Raw genomic sequence first — 7894 nt, 5'->3', positions numbered from 1 at the left:
TCACTGAGAGGATGGGAGGTAGCCACTGACAACGGTGAAACCCTTGCATAAGCTTGCCATGGAAAGGAGTAAGAAGGATTGGATGAAGACAGTAGGAAAGCAGAGAGACGGAAGGGACAAGCATCTTCATACGCTTATCTGAAGCTCTCACCAATGATATACATAAGTATCTCTATCTTTATCTTTATGTTTTATTCATATATCATCTATACCCATTTGAGTCTGCCTGACTAAGATTTACAAGGTGACCATAGCTTGCTTCATATTAACAATCTCCGTGGGATCGACCCTTACTCGCGTAAGGTTTATTACTTGGACGACCCAGTGCACTTGCTGGTTAGTTGTGCGAAGTTGTGTAATGCCATGGTATTGAACACCAAATTTTTGGGGTTCATGACCGGGGATTATGAGAGTTGTGAAAAGTATTGTTCACAATTTCGCGCACCAAGTTTTTGGCACCGTTGCCGGGGATTGTTCAAGTTTTGAGCAAGCTTTTGGTCCGGTAACATCAGTGCCAAAATCCGGCAACAGCACCAAGTTTTTGGCGCCGTTGCCGGGGATTGTTTGAGTTTGGACAACTGACGGTTCATCTTGTTGCTTAGATTAGGTATTTATTTTTTTTTTGAAATTCTTGAAGAAGAATTCTAGAGTTTCATGATGATTTGTTGAAGTCTGGCTGGCTGTGAAGCCATGTCTAATTTCATTGGACCGAGGTTTCAACTTATCATCACAAGAGCTTGTTGATTTTTATCAATCTTGCTTTTGGATGCAGTGATCTGCTAAGGCTTGGCTGGCCTTTGGCCATGTCTAGTGTTTTGGACCGAAGCTTTCTTTGAAAGCTTGGCTGGTTGTGAAGCCATGTCTAATTCCTGGACCGGAGTCTTAGACTAGCATTGCACTAATTCCTGGAATTCTCATTAAGAATTTTGATATCTTTTTCCACTTAATTTTCGAAAAAAACAAAAAAAAATCAAAAAATCATAAAATCCAAAAATTTCTTGTTTGAGTCTAGTGTCTCATCTTAAGTTTGGTGTCAATTGCATGCATTCATTCATGTGTCTTAAGGATCTTCAAGTAATTCTTGATGATTTTCGTGCTCTGATCTTTGAATTCAATTGACTTGAGTGTTTTGTGTGTCTCATATGCATTCTCATTAGTGTCAGTAGTATACAAACTGCTAAGTTTGGTGTCTTGCATGCATTGTTATTTGATTTTAGTTGCATTTTGATTTTTCCTTATTATTAAAAATCCAAAAATATTTTTAATTCGTGTCTTTTCAAGTCAATAATACAGAGAATTGAAGATTCAGAACATACAGCAGAGGAACTACACAGAAAAGGCTGGGCGTTCAAAACGCCCAGTGAAGAAGGATAGACTGGCGTTTAAACGCCAGCCAGGGTACCTGGTTGGGCGTTTAACGCCCAAAAGGGTAGCATTTTGGGCGTTAAACGCCAGAATGTGCACCATTCTGGGCGTTTAACGCCAGGATGGCACAAGGGGGAAGATTTTGTTTTCAAATCAATTTTTTTTCAAGTTTTCAAAGTTTTTCAAAATCAAATCTTTTTCAAATCAAATCTTTTCAATCAAATGTTTTCAAAATCAATTTCCTTCCTTTTTCAAAGATACTTGCTAACAATTAATGATTTGATTGAACAATTCAAGTATGTTGCCTTTTCTGTTGAGAAAGGTTTAATGTGTGAATCATATCTTTTCTTGTTAGGCAAGTCATTAATTTTTAAAATCAAATCTTTTTTTTAATTGTTTTTCAAATCATATCTTCCCAATCATATCTTTTTAAAACCATAACTTTTCAATCATATCTTCTTAACCACATCTTTTTCAAAATAGTTTTCAATAAAATCTTTTTGATTTCTAATTTCAAAATCTTTTTCAAAAAATCACTTTACTCCTTTCCCACTTTTATTTTCGAAAATTAAGTAATGTTTTTCAAAATGTTTTCAAAATCTTTTACCTAATTTTCGAAAATTACTTCCCTCCTTCTCACATCCTTCTATTTATGGACTAACACTATCCCTTAATGCAAAATTCGAACTCCATCTTCTTTGATAAGTTCGAATTTTCTACTTCTGTCTTCTACTCTTCTTTTCTGACACCTCAAGGAATCTCTATACTGTGACATAGAGGATTCCATATTTTCTTGTTCTCTTCTCTTTCATATGAGCAGGAACAAAGACAAAGGCATTCTTGTTGAAGCTGACCCTGAACCTGAAAGGACCTTGAAGCGAAAGCTAAGAGAAGCTAAGGCACAACTCTCTTTAGAGGACCTGACCGAATTCTTCAAAGAAGAAGAACACATGGCAGCCGAAAACAACAACAATGCCAACAATGCAAGGAAGGTGATGGGTGACTTTACTGCACCTACTCCTGATTTCTATGGGAGAAGCATCTCTATCCCTGCCATTGGAGCAAACAACTTTGAGCTTAAGCCTCAATTAGTTTCTCTAATGCAACAGAATTGCAAGTTCCATGGACTTCCACTGGAAGATCCTCATCAGTTCTTAGCTGAATTCTTGCAAATCTGTGACACTGTTAAGACTAATGGGGTTGACCCTGAGGTCTACAGACTTATGCTATTCCCTTTTGCTGTAAGAGACAGAGCTAGGATATGGTTGGACTCACAACCTAAAGAAAGCCTGGACTCATGGGAAAAGCTAGTCAATGCCTTCTTGGCAAAGTTCTTTCCACCTCAAAAATTGAGTAAGCTTAGAGTGGAAGTCCAAACCTTCAGACAGAAGGATGTTGAATCCCTCTATGAAGCTTGGGAAAGATACAAACAATTAATCAGAAAGTGTCCCTCTGACATGCTTTCTGAATGGAGCATCATAGGTATTTTCTATGATGGTCTCTCTGAACTATCCAAGATGTCTTTGGATAGCTCTGCTGGAGGATCTCTTCATCTAAAGAAGACGCCTACTGAAGCTCAAGAACTGATTGAAATGGTTGCAAATAACCAATTCATGTATACTTCTGAAAGAAATCCTGTGAACAATGGGACTAGTCAGAAGAAAGGAGTTCTTGAGATTGACACTCTGAATGCCATATTGGCTCAGAACAAAATATTGACTCAACAAGTCAATTTGATTTCTCAAAGTCTGTCTGGGATGCAAAATGCACCAAGCAGTACTAAGGATGCTTCATCTAAAGAAGAAGCTTATGATCCTGAGAACCCTTCAATGGAAGAGGTGAATTACCTAGGAGAACCCTATGGAAACACCTATAATTCTTCATGGAGAAATCATCCAAATTTCTCATGGAAGAATCAAGAGAGACCTCAACAAGGTTTCAACAACAATAATGGTGGAAGAAACAGGTTTAGCAATGGCAAGCCTTTTCCATCATCTTCTCAGCAACAGACAGAGAATTCTAAGCAGAACCCCTCTGACTTAGCAACCATGGTCTCTGATCTAATCAAAACCACTCAAAGTTTCATGACTGAAACAAGGTCCTCCATTAGAAATTTGGAGGCACAAGTGGGTCAGCTGAGCAAGAAAATTACTGAACTCCCCCCTAGTACTCTCCCAAGCAATACAGAAGAAAATCCAAAAGGAGAGTGCAAAGCCATCAACATGGCCGAATTTGGAGAGGAAGGAGAGGAAGTGAACGCCACTGAGGAAGACCTCAATGGGCGTGCACTGACCTCCACTGAGTTCCCCAATGAGGAACAATGAGAATCTGAGGCTCAAAATGAGACCATAGAGATTCCATTGGACTTACTTCTGCCTTTCATGAGCTCTGATGAGTATTCTTCCTCTGAAGAGGATGAGTATGTCACTGAAGAGCAAGTTGCTAAATACCTTGGAGCAATCATGAAGCTAAATGACAAGTTATTTGGAAATGAGACTTGGGAGGATGAACCCCCTTTGCTCACCAAAGAACTGGATGACTTGTCTAGGCAGAAATTACCTCAAAAGAGACAAGATCCTGGGAAGTTTTCCATACCTTGTACCATAGGCACCATGACCTTCAAGAAAACTCTGTGTGACTTAGGGTCAAGTGTAAACCTCATGCCTCTCTCTGTAATGGAGAAGCTAGGGATCTTTGAGGTACAAGCTGCAAAAATCTCACTAGAGATGGCAGACAACTCAAGAAAACAAGCCCATGGACTTGTAGAGGATGTTTTGGTAAAAGTTGAAGACCATTACATCCCTGCTGATTTCATAGTCCTAGAGACTGGGAAGTGCATGGATGAATCTATCATCCTTGGCAGACCTTTCCTAGCCACAGCAAAGGCTGTGATTGATGTTGATGGAGGTGAAATGATCATTCAAGTGAATGAAGAATCCTTTGTGTTTAAGGCTCAAGGATACCCCTCTATCACCATGGAGAAGAAGCATGAAGAGCTTCTCTCAAATCAGAGACAAACAGAGCCCCCACAGTCAAACTCTAAGTTTGGTGTTGGGAGGCCACAACCAAACTCTAAGTTTGGTGTTGAACCCCCACATTCAAACTCTAAGTTTAGTGTTGGGAGGTTCCAACATTGCTCTGAGTATCTGTGAGGCTCCATGAGAGCCCTCTGTCAAGCTACTGACATTAAAGAAGCGCTTGTTGGGAGGCAACCCAATGTTATATTTTATCTATTTTCTTTTGTTATTTTATTTTATTTTGTAGGTTGATGATCATGAGAAGTCACAAAATTAATGAAAAAAGCAAAAACAGAATGAAAAACAGGAAGAAGAACAGCACACCCTGGAGGACGCACCTACTGGCGTTTAAACGCCAGTGAGGTTAGCTGTTGGGCGTTTAACGCCCAGTCTGGCACCATTCTGGGCGTTTAACGCCAGAAAGGGGCAAGAAGCTGGCGTTAAACGCCAGAAATGGGCACCAGCCCGGCGTTTAACGCTAGAAATGGCAAAAAACGCAATTTTGCTTGCCATTTGGTGCAGGGATGACTTTTCCTTGACACCTAAGGATCTGTGGACCCCACAGGATCCCCACCTACCCTACCACTCTCTCTCTTCTTCACCAATCACCTCAACACCTCTTCCCCAAAAACCCTTCACCTATCAAATCCCATCTTTCTCTTCACCACTCACATCCATCTTTCATAAAACCCAACCTACCTCACCATTCAAATTCAAACCACTTTCCCACCCAAACCCACCCTCAAATGACCGAACATCACCCTCCCCCCTCTCCTATATATACCCTCCTTCACTCTTTCATTTTCACACAACCTAAACACCATTTCTCTTCCCTTTGGCCGAACACAAAGCCATTCCCTTTCTCCTCATTTCTTCTTCTTCTACTCTCTTCTTTCTTCTTTTGCTCGAGGACGAGCAAACATTTTAAGTTTGGTGTGGTAAAAGCAGTGCTTTTTGTTTTTCCATAACCATTTATGGCATCCAAGGCCGGAGAAACCTCTAGAAAGAGGAAAGGGAAGGCAAAAGCTTCCACCTCCGAGTCATGGGAGATGGAGAGATTCATCTCAAGGGTGCATCAAGACCACTTCTATGAAGTTGTGGCCTTGAAGAAGGTGATCCCCGAGGTCCCTTTTTCACTCAAAAAGGGTGAATATCCGGAAATCTGACATGAGATCCGAAGAAGAGGTTGGGAAGTTCTTACCAACCCCATTCAACAAGTCAGAATCTTGATGGTTCAAGAGTTCTATGCCAATGCATGGATCACCAAGAACCATGATCAAAGTGTGAACCCGAATCCAAAGAATTATCTTACTATGGTTCGGGGGAAATACTTGGATTTTAGTCCGAAAAGTGTAAGGTTGGCATTCAACTTGCCTATGATGCAAGGAGATGAACATCCTTACACTAGAAGGGTCAACTTTGATCAAAGGTTGGACCAAGTCCTCACAGTCATATGTGAAGAGGGCGCCCAATGGAAGAGAGATTCAAGAAGAAAGCCGGTTCAATTGAGAAGGCATGACCTCAAACCCGTAGCTAGAGGATGGTTAGAGTTTATACAACGTTCAATCATTCCCACTAGCAACCGGTCCGAAGTTACCATAGACCGGGCTATCATGATCCATAGCATCATGATTGGAGAAGAAATAGAAGTTCATGAGGTTATAGCCCAAGAACTCTATAAGGTGGCGGACAAGTCCTCTACCTTGGCAAGGTTAGCCTTTCCTCATCTCATTTGTCACCTCTGTTATTCGGTTGGAGTTGACATAGAGGGAGACATCCCCATTGATGAGGACAAGCCCATCACTAAGAAGAGGATGGAGCACATAAGAGACCCCACTCATCATGAGATCCCTGAAATTCCTCAAGGGATGCACTTTCCTCCACAAAACTATTGGGAGCAACTAAACACCTCCCTAGGAGAATTGAGTTCCAACATGGGACAACTAAGGATGGAGCATCAAGAACACTCCATCATCCTCCATGAAATTAGAGAAGATCAAAGAATCATGAGGGAGGAGCAACAAAGACAAGGAAGAGACATTGAGGAGCTCAAGCACTCCATAGGATCTTCAAGAGGAAGAAAAAGCCGCCATCACTAAGGTGGACCCGTTCCTTAATTTCCTTGTTCTTTATTCTTCTGTTTTTCAAATTTTAAGCTTATGTTTATCTATGTTTGTATCTTGTGATCATTAGTGTCTTAAAGTTATGAATGTCCTATGAATCCATCACCTTTCTTGAATAAAAATTGTTCTTAATTGAAAAAGAAAGAATTGCATGAATTTTGAATTTTATAACAGTTTAATTATTTTGATGTGGTGGCAATATTTTTGTTCTCTGAATGTATGCTTAAACAGTGCATATGTCTTTTGAATTTGTGGTTCATGAATGTTGGCTCTTGAAAGAATGATGAAAAAGGAGACATGTTACTGAGGATCTGAAAAATCATTAAAATGATTCTTGAAGCAAGAAAAAGCATTTCTATTCAAAAAAAAATTCGAAAAAAAAAATAAAAAGAGAAAAAGAAAAAGAAAACAAAAAAAAAGAGAGAAAAAAAAGAAATAAAGTTGTGATCCAAGGTAATAAGAGTGTGCTTAAGAACCCTGGACACCTCTAATTGGGGACTTTAGCAAAGCTGAGTCACAATCTGAAAAGGTTCACCCAATTATGTGTCTGTGGCATGTATGTATCCGGTGGTAATACTGGAAGACAGAGTGCTTTGGGCCACAGCCAAGACTCAATAAGTAGCTATGTTCAAGAATCATCATACTCTACTAGGAGAATCAATAACACTATCTGGATTCTAAGTTCCTAAAGAAGCCAATCATTCTGAATTTCAAAGGATAGAGTGAGATGCCAAAACTATTCAGAGGCAAAAAGCTAAAAGCCCCGCTCATCTAATTGATACTGATCTTCATAGATGTTTTTGGAATTCATTGCATATTCTTTTCTTTTTATCTTATTTGATCTTCAGTTGCTTGAGGACAAGCAACAATTTAAGTTTGGTGTTGTGATGAGCGGATAATTTGTACGCTTTTTGGCATTGTTTTTAGTATGTTTTTAGTAGTTTTAGTTGAGTTTTTAGTATATTTTTATTAGTTTTTAGTTAAAATTTACTTTTCTGGACTTTACTATGAGTTTGTGTGTTTTTTTGTGATTTCAGGTATTTTCTGGCTGAAATTGAGGGACTTGAGCAAAAATCTGATTCAGAGACTGAAAAGGACTGCAGATGCTGTTGGATTCTGACCTCCCTACATTCGAAGTGGATTTTCTGGAGCTACAGAAGCCCAATTGGCGCGCTCTCAACGGCGTTGGAAAGTAGACATCCTGGGCTTTCCAGCAATATATGATAGTCCATAATTTGCCCAAGCTTTGATGGCCTAAACCGGCGTTCAAAGTCACCCTCAGAATTCCCAGCGTTAAACGCCGGAACTGGCACCAAAATGGGAGTTAAACGCCCAAACTGGCATAAAAGCTGGCGTTTAACTCCAAGAAGAGTCTCTACACGAAAAATG

The 7894-nt window shown here is 39.9% G+C and overlaps 1 non-coding gene across 1 annotated transcript; it reads right to left on the bottom strand.

Annotated features, from left to right (window-relative positions):
• Window positions 1-2720: 2720 nt before the first annotated feature.
• On the bottom strand, window positions 2721-2828 carry LOC130971944 (small nucleolar RNA R71). The gene has a single exon (XR_009083148.1). It is a non-coding gene; the product is annotated as a small nucleolar RNA R71 (small nucleolar RNA).
• Between the last annotated feature and the right edge of the window lie 5066 nt (window positions 2829-7894).

Source organism: Arachis stenosperma, chromosome 3 (genome assembly GCF_014773155.1).
Source record: "Arachis stenosperma cultivar V10309 chromosome 3, arast.V10309.gnm1.PFL2, whole genome shotgun sequence".
NCBI classification, from domain to species: Eukaryota; Viridiplantae; Streptophyta; class Magnoliopsida; order Fabales; family Fabaceae; genus Arachis; species Arachis stenosperma.
Note: the sequence above shows the minus strand (reverse complement) of the source record. Positions and strands in the feature narration are given on the sequence as shown.